The sequence below is a fragment of the Cephus cinctus genome, unplaced genomic scaffold (assembly GCF_000341935.2).
Source record: "Cephus cinctus unplaced genomic scaffold, Ccin1 Ccin1_scaffold0270, whole genome shotgun sequence".
Taxonomy (NCBI): domain Eukaryota; kingdom Metazoa; phylum Arthropoda; class Insecta; order Hymenoptera; family Cephidae; genus Cephus; species Cephus cinctus.
The window spans coordinates 74,846-100,087 of NW_014332980.1; the positions used below are offsets into that span (position 1 = coordinate 74,846).

General features: G+C 36.0%; 1 protein-coding gene across 1 annotated transcript in view; it reads right to left on the bottom strand.

Annotated features, from left to right (window-relative positions):
• The window catches only part of LOC107266008 (lysine-specific histone demethylase 1A), a gene marked incomplete at its 5' end in the record, with an annotated part of 86,525 nt that overhangs the window by 38,375 nt on the left and 22,908 nt on the right, over positions 1–25,242 (bottom strand). The gene's annotated exons all lie outside the window — the stretch shown is intronic.

Here is a 25,242-nt window from a genome sequence, read left to right on the forward strand (position 1 = left end):
AATGCGTAATCCATTCCGGATATTCGATCTCGAGAAATCTGTATTCCTTAACGTTCTCGAAGCTACTCCTAGACCGTCGCGATGCTTTAACATAGCACTTCGGAAGGATCTATGGCGCTTCGGAAGCAAAGGCGCAGAACAGCTCCCAAGAGAGCGTTCTCGTTCGGAAGAGAAGAGGATGGAAATTTGTAGAAGAAACGGCAGCAAGGAGAATTACGGCATCAATGAATTCTAGACTTACCAGACTTCTACGACTCTCGTTGTTATTATTAGGTATCCATAATACTCCCATACGTTCCCCATTTTACGCCCTTTGCCTTGTTTGTTGGTGAACTAAACCGATTTGCATTCGGGCCTTTATGGCCTCTGAGTTTCTCTATAAAACCTCGACGACATGCGCGCACTTCACCGATTAACGGTCGAAGTACATTATGGCGCGTCCACAGCGGGTGATGTTTAACGGGGTTGTTAAGCATTCGCGAGTCAATACGAAATCTCGTATGCAAATGGCAGGGCCGTAGGGCCCCCAGTTCCACTCTGACGTGCCACCCGGTTTAAGCTGTTCTACCATAAGCAACGAAGCTGGGATTGTATATGCGCCGATACTTTTGCACAACGGTTAATTTAACCAAACGTCGACTACACTTTATAACATTGTATCCAATAGCTTGCAGGAAATACGATCAGGACTTGATGCTCGTTCGTGCCGCTAGATGGCCTGATGGTTTCAGCATTTTCTACACTCGTTGTATCGATACATTTTTGAACGTTTGAAGTCTTAAACGTGAGCATTAAGGATGTTTCGTTTCGATTTTGCACAAAGCATGCATTTAACCAGAAAATAAAATGTCTACTGCTTCTCTCCTACCGTGACACGCGAAACTTTTAATATAACGAAAGCCCGATAATGAAATCGTGTTTTACGATGCCTCGTTACCAGGGCAAAGAGTTACGGGCTTGGTCATGAGTTGGGGCCGATGCTGGTGTAGCTTTATGGTGTGGCTCCTCGCTACGGGAGAATGGTACGGCTTTTATGGGTAGGGATAGGAGTACCCATGGAAGTACAAGTGCAAGAGAGTACACATCTTGGGATTGAATGCAGCCACCGCCAGGCTTTGTTCGAGCCAACAATGCACGGCTATGCCCACGTCTTCTTATATGAAACCATATACATATATTATCCACTTGCGATATAGCTGTAATATCTTCCTTTTTTTTCTTCTTACCTATTTCCAATCCCTATCTCCGTAAATTTCTAGGTGGAGAATCTCTTAAAAGTAGAGAACATGGGAGCATTGATTTCATGAATTTGAGATTTTATGATTACATAAAGTAAGGGATGCGAATTCTAAGATTAGCAATTTTCAGTTCAGTATCCATATTGGGTACAGCTGGATTATTTGTAGTTGTAATGTAACTGTAGTTCTTTTTTTACCTAGGGACAAGATCAGCAGATCCGGCACAGTGTGTTGTGCACTGCTATTGAAACTTGGTATTCCTGAGAAGAAGATTAACTTTTTTTTTTCAAATGGCTTTATATTGAACAAAATTTCGACGACATCGTCCCGGCCTGTCGACTATTCTGGTCCGATTGAAAAATTCATGTGCTGAGTGAAAATGTCTGACTTTCAAATTAAAAGAAATCAAGATTCTCCCTGTCGTCTTATTGAAAATTGTCGGTTGGTAGCCATGGATTAAATAATTTCTGTTCCAAGCAGCAAGAAAAGTGAAATTGAATAAATACAAAATAACATGGGTCCAAACACTTCATCGAAGCCGGTATATCTGATTTTAAAGAAATATCATAAATTTAATATAATTATTAATTATATTACTTTCGGATACTTTCAGTAATTAATTATTTACCGAATAATTAAATAATTACTGAAAGTATCCGAAAAAATTCTTTACATCCCTGAATAATCCTACACTACAAATAGAAAAATTGATTAAAAACAGACTACGGCACATCCCACGTAAATCTCTACTGATAGTATGCTGGTATATGTTCTTGGGTATAGAGGATGCCGGAAATATTTTTTTTTTGTAATTTTTACAATTAGATAGAACCCCCGGAATAAGTATTTGGAACCCTAAAATCAATATTAAAGAATTTTTTTTTAGTTGAATATTACAGTTACGTCGTTATATGTATAATATTCGGTATAAAATCGTTTTTTTTCATCAACCATAGCTTAGAATGCTGTGTATGACCTAAAACAGGTACTGGATTGCTAATAAGAAGATGGAATTCCTTTCGATCAAAGTCTAAGCTTCCTCTCTTTTACTCTCCAAACAGGCATCGGTATAAAACCGTTTATTTATGGACTGCCAAATTACAAGTTAAGGTTCGCAGCCAATAAAATCCTGCACAACCGTGGGGGAGTGGGTATTCGGGCAATTGACGAGTTTTCGAGGCATTTGCAATGGTAAACATTGGAACGTCGGCTACAACAGGCCCCACCTAAGTGCCTACCGTAGTTCCCAATTAGTAAGCGATTCCTACCTCGATATACCACTTATTAAAATAATTGTTTGGTTAATTGGTCATAAATTCGTCGGGCTAGGAGGATGAGGCTGTGGGGCCTGAAAGGGTCTTCCGCGGGTCGCATGTACTCACGAAGAAAATACAAGATTTGGTTAGAGATTCAGAAACGATACGGAAGATTTTCTGGGGAAACTTGGAAATATGAAAAACTCTTTTAATTTACATAAAAAAATGTTAACAATTTTATAAATATAGAAGTACATGAAAACCTTTCTTTCTGTATTTAGCTATCGTAGAATTTTTTTTCTTCACATGTATATAAGCTGCTATAAAATTGTTTCGACGTTGATAGCATTCACAATTTCAATTCATGGAAAGGTCACGGAGTTCTAGCGACCGTACGGATATGGAATGCAGATAGCAGTGTAATTAATGTATTTATAATGGGAAGCAGATGTCCAATTTAATTACCGTATACGCTGTGTTTAACGTTACGATTTTAACTTGAATTCCTGTTCACGCTTTGATCGTCTTCGAAAGATTTACACATTCTCGTTATACCTCGATCTTTATTAATTTCAATTTCTTAAATTTTTCGTTCAACTGAACAAATCCTAAACCATATCAATTTATACATACATATCAATTTATACAAGAAATTAATTTACAATCGAATTACGATACCTTCGGTACACAATTAAAGGGACTTTTATTTTCTAAGACTTAAGGAGGTAGCCCATAAATAACACAGGGATCTCATTGTCCACTGCGTATGCCACCTAGTCGAAACGATTTCGCATATTGAGCCATTTATACAAGAGTAATAATTTAAATTACATGGAAGACTTTTAAACAGCAAATAACAAGAAACTTGTCAAGTGTTTATACTCGTCAGGTGGGTTTATTAATTATTCGATCTAATTTCACTTTTCTCTTTTAGTCATTCCCTTTTCATAGGCAATAAGTTGCCAGTTTCATATATGAAATTCCAATTACACTACCTGCACGTTTCGTGTTAATAGCACACGTCCTGTAAGACGTGTGATAATGCCCAATAAAATAATTTTTTGTGCGCAATTGAAAAATGTATTCAACCGGTTTCGTTATCAGCTAGTCAGTTATTCGGATATCATTTAAATTGGATTAAGAAGATGTCTCCTATAAATTGGAAAACGAAATACGTACTTCGACTACTGTGAAAGTGGGGCAAAAGGAATATGCTGATGATTTTCATTCGTTCGTGGCCATATCTTTGGAATTGTTATCTGCCTTTACCTATTTAACGAACGTATAGAGACTACGAGAAGGTATGACGCGGCCCACGCGTAACGAATCGATTAACGATAGCAAGCACTGTAGATTTTTGTGGGAATCCAATGTGGCGGGTGTTTCCCATGTATATCGGTATCCATTAGTACCCTCAGAATCCGTGGGAGGCGTTCCAGACTGTGAATAATGATCACAACATAGGTTATTTCTTGCAGTTGACCCAGAGAAAATGATCTCGATACACTACAGAATTGCTGTAAGCAAAGTGATAGACAGGAATGAGTAACGTTAAGGTCATCAGAAAGCTTGACACCGTACAAGTCAATAAAGCTGATCAAATATTAAAGATTCTTTCAATGAAGCCAAGTAGAAACAGTTTATTCGTATTGGTACATCTGATTTTTTTTCTTGGAAGTGATATACATGAAAAATGGTAGAAGAGGCTGATAAACGTTCGTTTATACGAATCCTTTTTTGTAGTGATCTCCGTGGTCATGCGTATGTTAGAGTAAAGAGTAAAGGGTTCAGGGACGAGGGTTCCATGGAGCCTGACAAATTGCCGGTGTGATTGAACGTTGACTCCCACAGTCCCAGGGACCTGGGTCCCAGCTACGTAGTTATCCCCGTGTCTCGTTTTACTTGTTTTCCGACTCGATCAAAAAGAAAGGATAAGAGAAGACCAAGAATGGAAGAGAATGGTGAAGAGGAAAAGAAAGAGAATTTGAGAGAATGAGAAAGGAAATGAGGGGAGGGGGGAAGTCAGTGGAAAGCAAAGAGAAAGATGATTCCAACGAAAGGATAATCCCAGCTCAAATTATTTCTTGAATAAACGCATCATATTTAATACGTTCGCCCGACACAGGGATGTCACGAGGACACAGCAACTCTGGTGATTCAAAGAAAATGTCTTTCAAACCATTCCTGGTAAAAGTATGGACGCATCGCCATATCTTATTTATTTCGTAAGTTTTAGAGATAACAGAATTTTCACATTTTACTTTTTGTAGATTTCAACTCTATCTACTATTTTCGAGCTTTGTAGAAGTAAACGAAATGCAAAATTATTTGTATGTTTTTCAGATGCATTATTGCTTGTGAAACTGGTCAGTATTATGTAGGTGCTATGAAGATTTATGATTCATAATTATGTGGTCGAGAAATAAACAATACGAAAGCTAAAGTCATCGACGTCATGTTGAAAAATAACGCGTTTTACACAAAGAAATTTATGGAATGTCTCATTTTGAGGTTAATGGTAATAGGGATGTCAACGTGTAATTTTTGCCAAGTTCACCTACGGGAGAAGTGACGTTTAATGAATAATGAAGGCAAGAAATACTAGTCTTTGCGAAATAAAATAAAATTCATACGAAATCACATATCAATACTAAAAAAGTGTAATCACTGGAATGTAGGATACAAGATGTATCTTTTCATAACAAATCCACTTGGCTTCAAGTCTAATAATTTTTCACGTTACATTATCGTAATGATTCATCATAAAATGTAGGTATGAGTTGAGTTCCATAAGTTTTGAACTTTCATCTTATTACAGCCAAAAGACGATTTATCGCGCGGCGGATGAAATGTTTTAGTCAAACTTTTAGTTTACAAATATTTGGCTAGATGTCAACGTAGTCGACTGTTTTGCCAATGACGTAGAAACTCGGAGATAAGAGGTCTCATTACTCATATTGAAAATGTCGAAATTGATGTCATTGCCTATGCAACATAATCTCCATACCGATTGTATTGGTTATTATTTTATGAAGTTATATCTCGTTTATAAAATTCGGCGAGAAGGACCTTGACCATTTTCCACGATGTTATCATTAGGTTCATAAGCTGCTTACTATTGAGGATTTTAATACTTTTCTTCGCCGGCAAAAGTCGCCCTTTTTTACGTTTTTCTTTTTTTTTTCTTCTTTTTGTTTTCCATAAGTAAGAAGTCCGATCGAATATTAATGAATTATTATTACTTGCCAAGTAAGCGAATGATTTCGCCAAATGGTAAACGTGGACGGGTATCTATACTCACCTTGCATTCCCTAATTACTAATTAACGACAAAGGTGTTGCTGATTCTCGCAGTTCGGAAAAAAATAGGGAGAAAGCATGCTCCCCAGAGAGACGAGATGTGCATACCATCCGATATTGTACGTGCCCGAGAACGGACAAGTCCACACTAACAAACTCGCTATCTATATGTCTAATTAGAAACAAAAGCGTGAATTACTTTTACTTGGGAAATGGTATATCTATTAACACATATAAGGTAAAAATACGGTATCCCCAATTTTTTGAAGAAGAAAAAAACAGTTTCCAAGAAAGTTTATCGAGAAAGTGAAGATAACGGTGTCACGTGACTCTATTTTAAGGCCATAAAAATGTCTTAAGACTACTGAAGAAAGAAAAGAAAATGAATAGAAAATAAAATGTTGAAAAAGAAGAATTAAACGAGAAGGATTTATCGTAGGCGTCCATTTCGGACTGACCGAATAGGATAAGATCTGATATGTAACTCCTATATCGTTGTGGAACGTCGCGACGCATACACATCTATCTTATAATGTTCACGTATGATTTCCAGTTTGCTCTGTGTAGAGGACTATGCATACATTTATCGAGTTAGTTTTTTATGTCAGCCGGTTATTAGATTATGATTAAACGATTCAGAGTCCCAAAGGGGGCAGGGGGATCCACGATAGGAGAGCAGAGGCTCATCTTCGCTTGAGGAACGGTGTTGGATGGCGGATGGTGGATGGAAGATGGAGGAAACTTGCAAGATGGTAAAAGAGGAGACTAGAGAGGCCATCGGTAAAGGGAGAGCTAATTAAAATGTAAATACCTTAACTGGCTCTCGACGGAACTAGTCTGAACCCGAATTGTCACCAATCATGGACAATAAGAAATTTCTATATTCAAAGTCACATCACATTTAATCGATATAATTTTCCATGATCACCATTAGAACGAATTTTTATATTCCAAAACTGTTATAATTTTCTTGAGTTGTCGAAATTGGAAAATAATGTAGAAGTGCGCGTTATTTTACGAATGATAAAATAAGGTAGTAAAGTAGACGATAATATATGCAGAAATAATATTCGTTTGGTTGGAACTCGCCGTAGTAACAGCATAAAAACATATGAAATATAATAGTTACTTGATACCTCTGTATCAAGTAATGAATTTCTCTAAATGCATTTTTTTTTCATTTTCTACAATATATTTCTAACTAAAACCACCACGTCACAATGTGCAATAAGAGTATTACATCAAACTACGTGGTACATGGTATCGCGATTTTATTATTTACGATCTGTCGAAAGAAAATATTGTGTTCGAGAACCGACTGTTATTAAAAGAAAGATTGTTTTATTTCTGATCCTGTACGATGAGATCGTACAAGCTTTTTTCGTACGTGATCGATTACGTTTCCAGTTGGCGTTGGTTTTTCATGACATCATATAATATGATCAAAACTGTACGTAGGGCTGGCTTTGTCCAATCTTAAGTCTTATAGCTCATTTATTGCTTTCTTTAACTTCACTTACTCTTTTTCTACAATCTCTGAGTTTTCCTTGTGAAAAACAACTTTGCAATGGCAAAAAACTTATGGCTTTTGAAAACTATTTAATGCAATTACAAAGTAGTCTTCAAACGCAAGTCGAGCAACAGTAGGAAATAAATTTATTCTTTGTACTAAACGTAGATAAAGATAACTGAATATGCGTCAGGTACAAAAATGTGGGTAAAGACGAGGGGCAGAGGAGAGGGAGGAACTCAATTTTAAGATTAAGTAAGGATAAGATTGAACTTTCAACGTTTTAAGAATCGCTGAAGAAACAATGTAACGCTGTTATTGTACGCTGTATGCTCAGTACAAATAAGTACAAACATTACAGAGTTATAGCTTACTTACTCATATACATAGAACGAGTAAATACAGCAGGAAAGAATAACAATTTACTATAAAATTTATATTTATAATAGCAAGCAGCATATAAAATTTCGTAATGCCATAATAAAATTATACTATGGTTAATGTCCAATTAGGTTAGTAGAGGGTATATGAAGAATAAAAACAGAAGTAAATATTTAATTTTTAAAGTCATTTTTGAACATTTAAAAAATATCTTATAGCACATGCATCACGAGTGGAAATGAAACATTTTCCCAAATCAGTCGAAATGAGTATAATGTAGAGGCATATACCGGGGGTTTCACCTAACTTGACCACCTTAAATATCTCGGTAATTATCGACGTCACAAAAAGATGTTCCAGATAAAAGTTGTACGGTGTGGAGAGGGCCTTTAAATGCGACCAACTTTTTTTATTTTGGTGGAGGCGTTGATGCACAGTGAAGGTCACCGTCACTTTTTTGAATAGAATAGTGCACTTTTTTTCACAAAATCTGAAAGAGCATCCAATTTTACATAAAAAACATTAGAGGTACTTATGGCCTACCACCAAATGGTAATGAGATAAGAGCTGGGCAAGTTAGATAAAAAGATGCATCAGCCGGGTGCCGGTATTGGAGCAACACGCATGTTTCAACGTACTTCAACGCAATTCTTAATTTGTAGTACCTGATTGAAAGGATCAAAACTGTTCAAACTATTCTTTTACTTCGAATTGCCAAAGTCAGGTCAAGATTGTCAACTTTTTGTAACGAAAAGTAGTTTATTTTTTCTTTCAGGGTTTATTCGAAATCTGAGATTACATTTATTCATTACCCTGAAAGAAAAAATAATATGCTACTACAACTACTACGAAAAAAGTGACGATAACCTTCACTGTGCATCAACGCCTCCACCGAAATAAAAAAAGTTGGTCGCATTTAAAGGCCCCCTCCACACCGTACAACTTTTGTCTGGAACATTTTTTTTTGACGTCGATAATTACCGAGATATTTAAGGTGGTCAAGTTAGGTGAAACACCCGGTATCATAGCTGAATATAGTTACAAACAATGTTCATTGACGAATCTTCATAAATTATGAGAAACATAAACTATCTGCTATGTTAAATTATGCTATTATTTATTAATATTATTATCATCTAATACTAGAGACTCATTCTGTGTTACACGGTACAAGGAATGTCTTTACCAAACCAGAGACTTTCCCTTACTGGCAAAAGTGTAAAGGTCAAGGGCTATCTAAGCGCACGACCCAATGGAAGGAAGTTCAAGCGTATCACTTCCGGAAGCGTGTAGATCGAATAAAGGAGCCGTGCTCGAGTAGGCACGATAAACAGGAACTTGTATACAATTAATGGACCAGCAAAATTTCGTTTAATTTTTTATAACGAACAGGAACAAATACTGCTTTATATGTATAGTTCAATTAACATTTTTTGTCAAATTATGTTTTCAATATTACATTATTATTAAATCGCAATATGAATAATCTTACGCTGACTCATCTTAATCGCATGCAACTTCTAAAGATGTAAGTGATATTAAATTTTACTCCAAATGTGTGTCACCCGATAAATTAGAAAGGCTTAATGATTCGAAAGATCGGTAGGACTCGCCGTGAGGTGGACAACAGTACCGGCAGGATTTTTAATCCTATTTGACCATCCGAGCGTGGCGTGCATAGATAAGTATCGACAATGGGCAACTGGACTTGAATCGACATTCCGAAGTTAAAGGTAACATACGAAAAGTGAAAAATATTTCTTGGATCACGGAAATCTTCGTCACGAATACCTTAAGGGTTTACTTTGTTTTTCCTGTTTACGGGTACAATGTTTCTTTCTTGCTTGAAAATGTACCGCAAGAAATCAGTAATCGTGGGACATTGTTACCATTTCATTACTTATTGCTTATAGTTATAACTTATAACACACGATATTTTGAATAGCTACAAGTAAATTTTACTAATTAACTTTTATCCGGAATTTATAGATTTAGAAGTTTGATTTCTTTATTAATTTCATTATATTAAAATAAGGTAATACATGATGAAGGGTGCCTAAATTTTGAAGTAGCACGATCCAAGTCTGGTTATAAAATGAACTACGGTGCATTAAAATCGATAGAAAGTTACGATTCAATTTTTGAAGATTCAATCTCCATAGAAGTTAGCATTGATCACTTAATGCTTAGGCCAATACATTGTTATTAATGTTCCTCTGGGTTACGGACATGTGCTGTAATATAAATCGCCCTTAACTACTATATTAATTAATACATTTAGCTTTGTAAAATTCATTATAAAAATTCAGCGCTCATTTGACTAGTGCGCAGCGGAGCAACTAACTTAAGTGCATTCCATAAGACTGTATACTTTTGATCTTTCTCTGATTAGTAATGAGACTGATAAGGAAACATTATATACAGAGTTAGTAAGTGTCGAACTTGTCCAACTTCAAGTCAGCTTTAGCATAGAAATCAAATAAACTTCACAGTGGGTATTCTGAATATTTCTATGTAAGAAATAATTAGGATAGTGCGATACGTATTTTCCTTGTATATACATATACATATACATATAAGGGGGGCCACTTCTCCCCATGTATATGTATTCTTTTCACTCGATCTTTTCATGATAGCAACACTTGTTATTTTCTATTGAAATAAGTTTAATCTCTGTAATTGCAAAGTTCCTGTTATTGAATTGTAGGAAGCTAATTTTGCCTTAAGAAAGTTGTGGTATGATATTGTCAAAGTTCGTACGAATTATAGAAGGATTACCAGTCTGTCGCGATCATTTCTGAATACTTTCATACTTAAAAATTTCTCACTATTCTTTATAATCGAAAACTACCAAAATCTAAGCTGTTAATTATGAATAAGAATGTTACAATTCTTTATCCTAAGTTTTTTTGCCAGCTCTTTGTTTATCTTTAGAAGTCTTCACATAAACCGGTATAAAAATAATTGATCTGACATAGATCTACTCTAAATCTACTCTATTTGAGGTACAGCCGGGTGAGGCTCATGTGCACTCCACATAGGCTTGTCAGAGAGTTATGGTATCAGTGAAGCAAAAGTGTGAAAATTATCTTTAAAAAATTAGAGTATCGCAGAAATCTGTTGTCGGTCCATTATCAATCCACTTTTTAATTTTTTCACAAGAAAGTGTATTCCAAAAGTCTATTATCTATTTAAGAACACTTTTTTTACACTTAAATTATATCTCTATGACAAATGTGCATGGAGTGGAGATGAACATTACCGGCTGTATTTCAAATAGTGTACATTTAGAATAGACCTATTCCAAATCAAATTATTTTTACACGGGCAGTACCAACATTTTTGTTTAATCGTTGAATGTACTGCACTTCCTGTTAGAGCAATGACAATTATTTCTGATTGTGTATACTTCAATTCTCTCGGATGCTTAACGATCCTAAAATTCAATTTTCGGATACTTCGCGCTGAGCTTTTTACTTCATAATCATTAGTTATCATGTCTCAAATAATTCTTCTCTTCAATATGTCACTTTCTTCTTCCTTTTAACATCGTAAAATTTGCGGTCTCATTCTGCCCTGTTTTACTTTGGTAACTGGAATTTCAAAGTTAAATATATTTCTCAGTCTTTAAAGTCAATTATGGTGCAACAGGTTGCGCAACAAAAACTATTTCATGGATTTTGTACCACAGAGCATCCGCTTTTTACGTTTCTATATATTACATTGTGCTATTGTGTTCATCCTCATTTTTTTAGTTTTCCTCTAGTTGTGTTTCCTTTGCGATTTCATATTTGCTCGACGTATCTTGTAGAATATTATTCACAACATCACCCTTTATAGCTTCTCCAACTTTTTTTCACTCAATCTAAAATTAATCTATTAATATTCAAGATACTGTCAGCGTTACTGCTGTCGCATAACAATTTATGTTTGTGTCCCAATAATTTAATTTTATTTACGCAGCTCAAACGATGAAAATTTTTACATTTAATTTATCAGGGAATTTTTTTAATGTCCTAAGTACAACCTTCGCATATCTTTCTAAGGGTTACTCCAAAATTTGTAACATCACTCAACCCACTTAAGAAACGTAATTTTACAACAAACGATATTGCATAAGACAAAATACGTTCTAACTGACTGACATCGATCAATCAACTATATGTAATATAATCAAAACGTTTACCTTCCAAAAAATTATTGGAGAAGCAGTTATGTAGCAATATAGAAACGAGGAAACGGGATGAAGTGCATCATTTAGGCATACATGCACGTATGTTACATATGTACGAGCATATGATATCTACAAACGCGTTGATTATTAACAAGTCGCTACGACTTGATCCAATATTCAGTAGAGGATTGACTTCTAGTAGTTCTTTACGGTTGAACGCGCTTAATTATTTATTGATCACGCTAATCGTTGGTCACTAAGGTGTGGTTTTACAAGTCGCGATTAATGTGCTGTAATGAAATGCGAACTAATTCCATACAAATTAGCAAGCTCGCATATATTTTTTAAAGTGAGCAAATTTTGTTTGCAGCAAATTATACGTCAACTAAAAATGGAACTGTCGTTAAAGTTATCAAAAGTCATAACGAGTGATTAAAAAAATTTCACAACTTCTGCTATGTACGTGAATTTCTTGATTAAGTAACATATAAAATTGAACATGATCCGTAAATACTTAAATGAAAAGAAATTCTCCTTTTGCATTTATCCACAAATAGACCTATGCAAATCATGTTCTTTGATGAGAAACATACGTCATTTTGTCTAAGTAAACGATGGCAGTTAGAAATCAAAGACTGGTTTTAGCTTAACATTTAATATTTTGCATATGGCTTCAAAATTGGCGAAAGAGTTTCTAAACCTTCGAAACTGAACATGTAATTCAAACGTCATATCGGAAATCGCAATTCAGAGAATTCAGAAAGGAATGTTGAGAAAATCAGTAACGGGCGAAAAGAAGAAGATAGAAAAAACTACGATAAAAAAAGGTAATATAAAGAGAAAATATAGAGAAGTTTCTCTTCTGACGTACCGTCAATAGGCCGCGTTTGAAATGCCACGAATTCTAGCTTGTTAACGAGCAATTATTTAATTTGGAGTTATGTATCGAGAATTCGAGATAGGTATTCCAGAGGCACGAAGCCGAATTGGGCCTCAGTGGCCTTATTGGTTCCACGTTTCGTTCGGCGCTCGAGATATTCGGAGTAATCGGATTATTACAGACGGCGTAATACTATTCTCGGAAGGCTCCTTTGGATTTTCCGTCTATTTTATTTTCTCCTCGAGGCAGCAACAGTGACACGTACGTTTGAATCTTTCATATCTCGTCCAATCCACATTCTCGGGGAAAAAAGATCATCTTAATGAAAACTATTACTACAAAACTGCATCGTAAAGCACTAATAGAAACACGATTGTATATCTACTTTACTAAGTCCTTTTAAATTTAGAAGAATCAATAACCCAAGAAAAAGAAAATAAATAAACGAAAGGGAAAGAAACGTGTAAGTGAATGCGACATGAAAAAAAAGAAGCTCATTACCTCTGTTCGAGCCACGTACGTCAAACAAATTAAGCATCGCGGGAAGTGGGCTCCGCAGGAAGGGCAAATAGCAGGAATATAAGTGGTTAAATATTTGAGAAGCTATCCCGAGAAGCTACCGTTCGGTTCCATACTTTGCTATCGTTCACGAGGAGCGAGTAAAAAGGCTCCTTGAAGCTTGGCATCAAGTGAGACCAATGCAAGAGGAACGGAATCTGTTTCTAAAAGTATCTTGTAAAATATTTAAAATATGACGTTCAAGTATGTTATAAAGAAACACTCAAATCGAGTTTACATAAAGATTCTGGACTCTGTCAAATTCCAATAAAATAATTTTACTAATATACTCAACGAGATTGGGAGGACGCCTTTAAATCCTTGACTCTAAGAAAAATATCCTGCTCCCCAAACAAGTCGCTCCACTTCTTCACGGTAGACAATGCACAGTATGAAGTGAAGTTTTTAATACGTTTCAGAATAGGAAACTGGATTAAAAATAACGTAGCGAGAGCGAAGGTACTGCATGCGCAGATAAGCGAAAATAAAATATGTACACGATAGTCACGATTTCGCGTTTCATTAAATTTAAGGATATTTAAGAAAAGGCAAGGTGTAACGAGACTGTTTATGAAGCGGCCAGTAGAGGCTGGTACGATCGAGTCCCTTCCTAAGAACCTGCCTTTCTCCATTCTGCTCATTCTGTTCATTCGACCTCATCCCCTCTTGCATGTCCCAAACTTCGAGTCCAGACACAGCATCTCGACGATCTTTTTCAAGCAACCACCACCATTCCCGTCGTTGTGCAGTAATGACTTTAGGAAACTCGTTCCTCTCGATACCAGCGCGATGGCTACTCCGCAATTACGCACGAGAAATTCGAGACGAAATCGCGGTTTATAAAAAACCTTTCGTTTTAGTGGTTGGTACGCGCCATGTTATTTCGAAATTCACGAATTTCCGTATACAAGGTTATTCGCTTTGTTAAATATATATAAGCCGATAGGAAATCATAACTCTCGGGATCGACCCGGAGGAGCAATCTTGCCCTTAAATTCCCTGATAGGTAGATAAAATGTAACGAAGTGCTCATTTATTTTCATCCTTTTAACTCGAACATTGATTTCTTCTTATTCTCCCATCTGGTCTAACCGAAATCGCTGATTCCCAATACTATCCTGGGGAATTTTCAAGCTACGTATAATGGTAACTAATCCCTATCGAGCTTTTCAGGTACGCTTTGCTCTCTACGTGTTTCGAATCGTTCCACCATACGTGGTCTGCCTTCGGATGATTCTCTATATATATATACATCTGAACATAGCCGTATCATTTTCAGTCAGCCGAAAACCAGTAAAGAAATTGGCTCAAAATTTAATCTAGGAATTGATCGTGGGGAATCTTGTTAGGACCTAAAGAAAAGTATTTTCCTCTTATGGATGGTTATTAGGGGATTTATTAGTAGGACTGTTAAATAGTAGTTAACGTTCAATAAATTTACTTTTGAAGTATGCCGCGAAGGTCACCGTGCTTTTTTTATACCACAAGTAATCACTGAGCTATAACTTTTGCAAGTTCATAAAGCATCGTCGGCGCAATAGCACCAACCTATAGTATTACCGTCTTACGGTGAAATATGCAAAACTATTAAAGGATTAACGGTAGTGCCGCGGTAGTTGCACGGCTTATGGGAACCTATTGTGCGCTGACTCCAGTGCTGCCTGGCTGCGTGGCTGCCTTATTTGCGCCATAGACAACCAATTACGTAGAAAAGGTTCAAGACGCGTGTGTGCGAAATGTGTGTGTACTTACGGACGAGCCGACACTGTATTTTCGTCCCATGAAACGCCATAATGTAAATGATGACTCACCTGAAACAAGAGGAAAAATTATGGTTTAATTGACTTTTTATGAAACTTTGTTATTTTCATATTTATAACCTGCACGTATATTTACTAGATAGTATAACGATCATGACTTGTACAGATAAGATATACTGATGAAGAATTTATAAGTTATTTAAGGATGAATGTCAGGATTTTCTTATTTTTTAAATAAATCTCAGAAATATCTTCGACATCCCAGTGTAATGTCATGCGACCATCCTTTTTTTTTTGGACGCAATTTGCTTCGGTCCGTTCCGCGTGAAGGAAGGAAAGGAACTGGTAAGAAATTACGATCTCCGAGGTATAGACGAGCGTAAAAGACGAAAAATCAGTCGGACTCTCGGAGTCTTTGATAATTAACAGAAGATTATTTGCCGACGAGAGAAGCTATACTTTTACAGACTCATAGGCTTATTTATAAATATAGTAATTACAGTAAGTGTAGAGATGTATAAAAGATGCAATTAAAATAAGACTGAACGAGATTGACAACTATTGTTCTATGGCAATAAAAAAACTATCTAATATGTGCCTATCAAACAGTTATTCAATAAAATAACGATTGAGTATATTCTAATAGCTATATTAAAAGCACCGTGCGAAATGTAACAAAAATAAGAAATATTCTGAAATCATAATAAGTGTCTTCGTGTAAAATTATACTTGAACTAAGGGACGTTGAGTTTCCATGGACGTTTGGATCAGGTAATAAATTAGATAATTTGTATTCGGTGCCGAAGAACGGACAGTTTGATATCCTTTCGGGTGAAGCATCTGCCCTCGACTTCGTCAGAGAATTTCGGGTTGTTACGTCATTAGCATAACATGGCGCGGAACGACGTCATAATCGGCGAACAATGGGACATGCGTCACGCGTTCAACTCTCCGTAAGAGAAATGGCGTGCGGCAAAAGGCCCCATTTCGAAATACTGGACCCCGGAGTATGATGTGCATGAGAGAAGAGGTTGTAAAGGAGGAAAGATTCAGCTCAGGGAGGAAGGTAGAAGAAAAGATCGTTGCGAATACTTATGAATAAAAGTCGGAACGGTTTTGCAAATTGCAGAATGGGAATGCACTTCTGAAAAGGATTGAAAAGGAGTTTTCAATTTTGTACATTTAATACTTTTAGGAAACATTGCAGCTGCAAATACTGGTTACAGATATGTTACACATGAAGAATGCACGTGTTCGTGAAGAGTTTTGTAATTCGTTCCATTTAGTATTGTAGTACCTGTCAGGGAAAAGTATTTTAACGTATAGTGGGTATGGTAAACGGCCCAGTTAACGACCGTTTAAGAGCATTTTTGCTATTTATTCACGCGTGATATAGCCAAACTGAAAACTAAAGGTTTCAACGCGTGCGCTAAAGATTTCCGAAACAATTAAGGTTTATTACTAATCATTGTTTTAATAGCACTTTTCTGCTGCTGGGATTTCTGACCGTTGAGAAACACCCATGTCGTAGTTGGTAATCCCTGCGTGTACCTGATGTATGACCCCTTTGGCGTAATTTATGACGCCTGCGCGTACCCACTTTCTGACACTTTCGAATATTTCCATGCAAACGGGTTAAATTGCAATTTATGTAATTTCACGGACATACATTAGGTACAAACCACAAAAAATATTTAATGAGTGCACGACTACTTTAGTTTCTTTACATTTGTAAAAAATATTTAAAAAAAGATTTCCGAAAATTTTAAGTCTCATTATTGTAAATCTGTTTTCCCGTTTTTTCCGTTCATGAAAACTAATATCCTTTTCTTTAATTTGTTATGTCACGGCAAATTAGAATAAATAAACAAAGCAAATTGTTCGACGCAACAGGTGACAAATCGACGGTGACGCACTTATTGATCCTGCAAATTTGAACAAATATCTAACCAAAAGTTAAATAATTTCTCATCTCATCGATAGTCTGGTTCCTGCTGAAGATGTTGACACCATTTTTATGTCGTTTTATACTTATATGACGAACAAAATTCACAACAACGTAGCTAGTCGCAACTACTGCAACCGTCTAGAACTGCCGCTGCGGAGCCACTCAGACGCGTGTCGTACTATTACCTGGTCAATTTCTATTCCAAAAAAATTTCATTTAAAAAAGTGTGTTTGTCTAATAATATAAAGTAAAAAACGCTTTTTAATTAGCCAGTAAGTGAATTATTATTCCACAAAAACTACATTTATGGCAGTAAAAATTATGCCGTCGAAGTCATAATATGGAACACGGTCAGTCACTGGACCGTTTACCTTAGTGATGGATAATATACTGGGTTGTTCAGGGTTAACGCACGAAGTAAAATTAATGTGTTCATTTGACTTCTAGAGCAAATCAAACCAGTTGATGGATTTGTATCGAATAACCTTTAGAGGCTAAAAGATTTAACGAGGCTATGCGAGACAACTGCGGAAAATTTGGTAATGCCACAATTTGTGTAGTCTTCACTTGTATTCTTCAATAAAATAAGATATGGATGAATGGTAACACACTTGAGAATCAGCTTGAAATAGAAATGTTTTTTTTATGACAACTGCATCGAAACTTCCAGTTTCAATGTATTTACACCTAATCGAAACAAGCTAATTTCAAGCTATTGCCAAATGGTAAATGGACAACTGTTAGCGGGTGCGTAAATTGCGAAGGCTTTAAATCAGCGAGCAGAAATAATTGCGTTTCTGTAAGTCATCTCGCTGTAAGTCAAATTCAATGTTTATTTGAGCCTTAATACTTTGTCATTTGCTTCTTAGTTGCTTCAGTTTAGTTATTCTATTTTCATAAGTGACAGTTCTAACTGTGCAATAAAATGTAATAAAAATGATTTTAAATAATAAAGAAAATGATTATAAAAATTATGATTTTACGATCCAAAGTACGCCACAACATCTCAAAAAACAAATGCTGGTTTACTCGATTTGCAACCAGATAAATCAAAAGATCGGTATCTGAGTTCCTACGAGATATTTGTCAATTGGAAGAAAACCGAAGGGGCAAAATGGTAACCAGAAGACGTGTCTATTGAGCTATTTCGTTGACCTGACAACAAAATATGCTCCTACTACATTATGGTCGACTTATTCAATCTTCAAACGTATGAGAAATTCTAAACATAATACCGATATTGACGTATCGACTACAATCCTTACTGAAAAAAAAACTGTATTTCTAAGTAAAAAGTCACAAGTGTTTTCGTTCAGTGAAATCAACAAATTTTTACAACAAGTCCGAGATTATCAGAACCTAGCAACAAAGGTGAGCTGTCATGCATTTATTTTCAATTACAACAAAAAAATTGTTTATGATAATTGATATATTTCACTAACGATGCATTTTATTGCAATTAGGCAGTTGCAATTCTCGGAGTACTTGGTGTAGAGATAAAAAAACTCTGTAATATGACATCTTGGGGGCACAAAACCCAGACCGACAGAACTTTTACAATTGATGGTGACTATTATAACGTTCTCAAGAAGTACTCTAATCTTAAGATTAAGAAATGCAGATACCAATAGGTTCATTTTAAATTACTAAAATGGCAAACGCAATCGGCAAGACATCGGTAAAAATAAAATTGCCTAATGCCCGAAGCTAATTGTTGAGTATATAAAGGTACCAAATCCGACAGTATACACGGGTTCACAGCTTCAGAAGTACTTCAGCAACTTTACTCGTGGATTTTGGTACAGACATCACGACCAATAATTGCCACGGTGACTAGGAAGTCGACGAGAATTACTGAGGGATACATTGAAGAAACAAAGAAAAATAAAAGAAAGATTTTAAATTCATTTAACTGAATTTATTGTTTCCGCAACAACTATTTTGGAAAATAAAAAATTACACGTACCACTTGAAGAACTTGAAGAAGAAAAGTCTGTTCCTGTGATAAGTTCTGATTCTCATGAACTTTAAAATGGAGCAATACCAAATCCATCCGCTGAAACTTTTGAGCAAAAAGTTTCTAATTTTTATAATTGTATTGTACCATTAATTTAATAAATTAGTTAACAGAAACTGTAATATTTATAATTACGAAGGTTAATAACATAAAAAATATATCATTAAGTTAATCAATTTTGTTTAGGTTGATGGCATCGTTTGTTTATTTCTATTCAAATGTGAATTGCAAATCACAATTTACACATACGCTAATAATTCTCCGCACCATTAGCTTTAAATTAACTTGTTTCTGATTTGCTGCTGACGCTGAAACTTGGTTTCAATGCAGATAATCATGAAAAGTATTGCGTGTGACATGGGATAAAACTCGGTTTCAGACTTTGGGTGATGTTACGATTTGTACAGCAACTTCACCCTAATCCGAAATCGTCTTTTTTCATCCCTTGTCACACAACATTCTATTGTACAGAGCTTCAGTAATGTTCACAATTTACTGAATAATTTGTTGTTCAATTTAGTGTACAATTGTTAAAGGAAATACGGAGACTTATAAATCTTTAAGGTAGTTCGAGCGTTCATGAGCATGTTCATAAATTATACCTTAGTTTTTAGATGCATTTCTTAAATATGTCACCGAGTATTTCACAAAGAAATTTTATTGCAAAAATAACAGGTATACCTATTTACATATGTATATACTTAAATTGAAAAATGAAATTCTTTGATGTTTAATAAAAAATTGGTGGGACTTTATGGAACTCTATATTAATAATGATATTATTCGATCAAATATTAATTATAGTGAAATCGAAAAACAACTATAACCCTCTCTAGAACATTCGAAAAATCATCTGTATAAACAGTATCCTTTGCCTCTTTTCAACGAATGGAAGCATCTCGGAGATACCAACGTCAATATACATATATGTATGTTTCTTTAACATTCAAAGTTTGTACTCTACACTCGCGGGGAAACTAGAATTCAAAATATTTAAGAGTATTTGATATTCAAACACTGTTTCCAAGGAGTACGTGAGTTCTACCATAAATGTACAGAGAGATACAAAAGTGTTTTACAATAGAGGGAAAAACAAAACTTACTAAAAAAGGGAGCACCCGGTGCATCGGGATTTGAGAATCCAGTTTTTTGCACCCTTCTATACAAGGAATCTTTGTTGCAGCTAACGTATGTAGGTCTCTATTTTTCCATTTCAAGTCTGTACAATTTTACCGTCGGAATAATGATATCAGAACCATACGTGAATAAATGGCTGTAGCAATGTAATTCAAATCTATTAGTTTTCTTGCATGAAGCAGATGGAGAGAATTTCCTGAATATACAACGTTTCACAAAAGACCCCAGTATTATTGAAATACCAAATTACATTCTGCGTTATTTATTTCAAAGCTCAATTCTCACAGTACTCAGATTTTCACAGTACTCTATAATTTTTTATTTTCATAATATCTTCATCTTTAAATTCAATTTTTTCAACCTTATACTACCGTCCTTTCTTTTAACAATTGCAAGAACAATCAATATTACTATTGTATCAAGTTGTGCCTCCTGCATATATAGTAAGATCACGATTACGTTGCAACTTCGTACATTGTAAATTTAATGTTAAAGACGAAAATAATCTATGTCTACGAGCCTATCTTAGCACCAGTTATATAATAACTTATAAGGCGTTCTCAAAATAATTACGCGCGACTACGGATCACGTTTAGTTTGAATTCGTGCAAAGATAAAAGCGAGAACTTCAAAGGGTACAATATGAACTCTTCTCGAAGATCATTGATTGCGGTAATAGTCGTTGATGTAGCAGGTACGGAGTGCATTTCCTTGTTAGGTCGCGAGAATTACACAATTGATCTATTTTCGTATATAAATGTTTTTAAATACCATAAAGTGTTAAGATTCGAATAATCCAGATAAAAAATGTTTCACTATCTTGCACTGATATTAGTAATCAGATTGTTTTGCATTGTGGAAGAAATGACAAAATGATGTTCAGAATTGTATAAAAATTTCATGGAGTTGTGATAGAAAAGTATGATAAATAAAATAAAATATTATTGTACTTCAGTTTACATAAAGAAATTAGGTCAGAGGAAGTCATACCCAGAACTATAAAAAGCGCTTAAGTTTAAAAGGTAGAAAGTGTCAGGAGTCCAAATATTCCGCTGTCATTCTTCTTCTCCAGCACTACTTGAGTATCAAAAGACGATCTCTTAGTACTTCTTACGTGAAAGAACTCACTAGGAAGAGTTCGGTAATGCGCATCTTTAAAAGTTGTTGTAAATCTTCCAAAACGTCGTCAGATGTATACTGTTAGTTCGGGAGTGTAAATCGCGAAGCAAAATTGCGTAAAATGGTTACAAAAAATATATATATATAATACATGAAAATTTGAAAAATGTAAAAAAAGCATGGAAAAAAACGTATCCTTTAGTGTTAATCACGTTGTCATAGGCTGTACCAAACGTGAGAAGGCGATCTTTCGTATAAACGACGTAAGGAATTATCCTGGTACTAAAAAAAACTCCCAAGCGAAATGTGTAATATAAGAAAAAAAACGAAATTTCGAAATAAATCTATAATAAAAATCGTACCAAGTGGAACTCATGATGGTAGACTTGCCGGCCAATGTCGAGTTCCACCAGAACTGGCTGGTGAGCAACCGAAGGAAAAGCGGAGCTATTCAAGGGCGTTTGAGCACGAGGTACACTGGGAGTCGGTAGTAGAGGAGATCGGCGGAGGCAGGCTGTACAAGCGACGAAGAAGAAGAAGATGAAGAAGAAAGATGAAGAGGGAATGTCTGTGAGTTCGATGATGTTCGTACGTGTGCAGTAAACTCGGCTCTCGGGTTGTGTTGAGTGTCGGGTCGTAGACCACAGAGTCAGCTTCGAACGGCCAACCGGTCAGGCAAGTTTTTAACGAGCTGCGGCCTGCTTGCGAGAGGAAAGGTACGGGAAAGAGGAACGTGGAGCTGAAGAAAGAGGGAACCTGGCAGAGAAGTAAGGAGGAGGAAGACCCTGAGCCTCACTGCCGAGGTGAGCTGAGCCATCTTCGCTTGGAAATGCACGCGCCGAGTGATACCGAGCCTTTGCCCCGGAGATGCAAAGGGTTAAGCAGTCCGAGGCTCTATATTCCTTCGGCCCTCCTTCCATGGACATTTATACAACCTACACTCGATCAGCACTTCACCAAAATACTTTCCGCCTCTGCCTCTCAAAAAATTACAAACTAATAGAGAATGCATCCTGAATGACTTTACCTTATTGATACTTGATATATTTTAAATTAGCGTAGTAAGAACATCGTTTTGGAATATATGATTTTCAAATTGTACAGCAAGACCTTTTGTTTCATGAAGTAAGAACATTTTGTTCAACATAAATTGTATTTATGTTGGTACTTCACCTATGCTCAGCTTGGTCTCCGATACGCTGAACTCGCAGCAACATCGTTCTCACACATAGATCCAGGTATCGGTAACTGTGAACCACTTTTTATGACACTTCGTGCATATTGATGCACCACGAACAAAAAAAAGTTCTCGGAAACATTCCGTTACTCGTTGGAGTCGTCGTTGAATGCAATGTCGCATTGTGGATTACGTGCTTAAGAAAAATAATGTGCGTCACTCTCCAATAATGCATCAAATTTAAAATAGAAGCGTCTTTGAGAAATCATAACAAATCAAATGGAAAAAAAGATGAACAAAAATCAGAAGATACCGACAGAAAGAAGATAGATCTTTAGGAATGAAAATCCTCCAGGGACTTCGGTAGAGAATTAAAAAGTTCAAAGGACGAAGAGTCTTTTAGAGTAGACAAATTCAATTATTCCGGTGGAACATTAACGGGAACTATGACCCAAGAATTAATCGTATGCAGGGACTCTCCTGTTATTATCATAGGAATCTGGAGTCTTTGTTTGGTAGGATCACAGGTCAGTCCGAAAAAAGGATGGCATAGGGTTCTGAAAGGAGTTTTAAAGGTAGAGGCAGAAGCACTGGTATGTCAAGAGGAAATTTCGAGTTTGTAAGCGTGCAAGGTAATGCAGCATCTTCATCCCTTATCCAGTCTAATAGTCTAGGGAACAAACGACCTTTCATCGAGAGCGGTACCTACCTATACTTCTTGTGTCCCTGTTAATAGGGGACCGTGAAGAGTGAAGAAGGACCAAAGGGAATGGAAGGGTCAGCTCTGCTTATTTGACAATGGACTGACAGCTTCTATTTGCCCGTATCGACCAAAACAAATGTCTCCTGATCCTGCGATAATCGAGCAGCAAAGAGAGTACGAAGGAAGGTCTCTGCTTCCTGTGGTCCTGATGTACGGGATCAGGCCCAAGATTGTCTTTTCACCATTCTGTCTCTGTTCACCTGTCACCTCTATCTCATCACTGTTTTTTTTGCTTGGTCATAATCATCATAATGTTGCTAATCTTTCCGAATTTATGCATCAATGTCTCTTTTTAAGAGATATGAGATTATTTGACAATTTTACTTTTTACTCGCTCATCCTTAAATATTACAGACAGGATATTTTTAGGCACGGAAAATGTTGAGGTGTCGTATTGAACTAATTTAATTGAACTTCGTGAAAAAAAATGAAGCATCGTATGTGAATAAAGTGGTAATAAATCCGGTTCAATGTTACACATTTCCAATTTCAAAATGACGCATTTCTAATGGAAAATCCGTTTGCCCTCATATTTTTATATACAGCCTAGAGTAGAGGAGCCTCATTCCTTTGGGGAGGGAAGACGAGATACATCTTCTCCGATAGTACCGCCAGCCGATGATAATTACGAATATGAGGACTTTGGAAAGACGCAGGAGGGTGGAAAGCGATTCTTGGAGCCAGCGAGGAAGAGGGTAGTAATACGGGAGTAATGGAGCCTCGATATATCCAACGGCCCTCAGGATTTGTAAATTACACCCTGTCAATACTGAGACCCGGTAAATAAATGAGCTCGCCTCCACGCATGGAGCATAGTGCCATGAGTACGTTTGAGTTGATCAGACATTTTTTCTAGATGCTTTAGGTACTATAGACGCGTTAAATGCACATAGTTTATCAGATACTAAATTTTTATTGCGAATTCAAGACTACCGATTAAATATTTCAAATAGTTATTTCTTCATTATTATCGAATGACAAAAATACATTTGTTAAAAAAAGTCTGATTCATCTGATTAATTGGGCCGCCTCGAAGAAGATTTTAAATACAGAAATAAAATATACATTATCTGATGAAAATCATTTAGTGAAACTTATATGTATAATATATTAGAATGAGAATATTTCGTATGGTTACGGCACTGTCCGTTAATTTCCTAAGACGATTCTTGTTCCATTGCCTTGAAGTTGTGTCTGGGCCGTGCCCCTAACAACAAGATTCCTTAATGATTAACGGATAATAATTGATGTTTCATTATAAGTCTGAAAACAGGCCAAGACTTTGTTAATATACATTCCTGCCTCAGGGCTATCAGAACCATAGCGGCACACGGTTTTCGAGGTATTTTTTCGGGAAAATTACGGGGTTTCGAGCCATCGGACACGCCTGAGACACGGTTAGGCACTCGTCCATTCCCCGCTTCCGGTAGGATCTCCCTTCCGTTATACGTCTTTTGTCGAGTCACAGGTTCATAGACGTTAGTGCACGCCTCAATGAAAATGCACTCGGCTCTAACCTTCCCTTCAACATTTCCTACTTCAACCGGACAGCTCAATGAATAAGTTTAGCTAATAAATTAATAAATTAACTATAAAGGCGATAATGCTTAGATTGACTAAATCATTTTTTTATGAATGCCATTTCTTAGTAATTTAACATAACAGTAAATAGACTCGATATGAAATATGGGTGATTATTACCACATTCTCCTATTTATGGATTTCCCTTCACAAAAAAAAAAAAGAATAATTTAGAATATGTGAGTATGTGTTTGTTTTCAAAACATACACGCGTCTTTTTTAGGATTGATACGTTTTTCACGTATTACATGCAATTAGATCAGAGATAAAAATGTGTTAACATTATTCATTATTATTTTGGATGCAGTAACAGATAATAGTATTTAGTTTAATGTCCACAACGAAGTCGAAATTCGGAATCAATGGTCGACTTGAATAACTATTCAGTGTTTACCAGTAATGTTATTATGGTTTCGTTACCACGGAACAAGTGTTATCGAATAC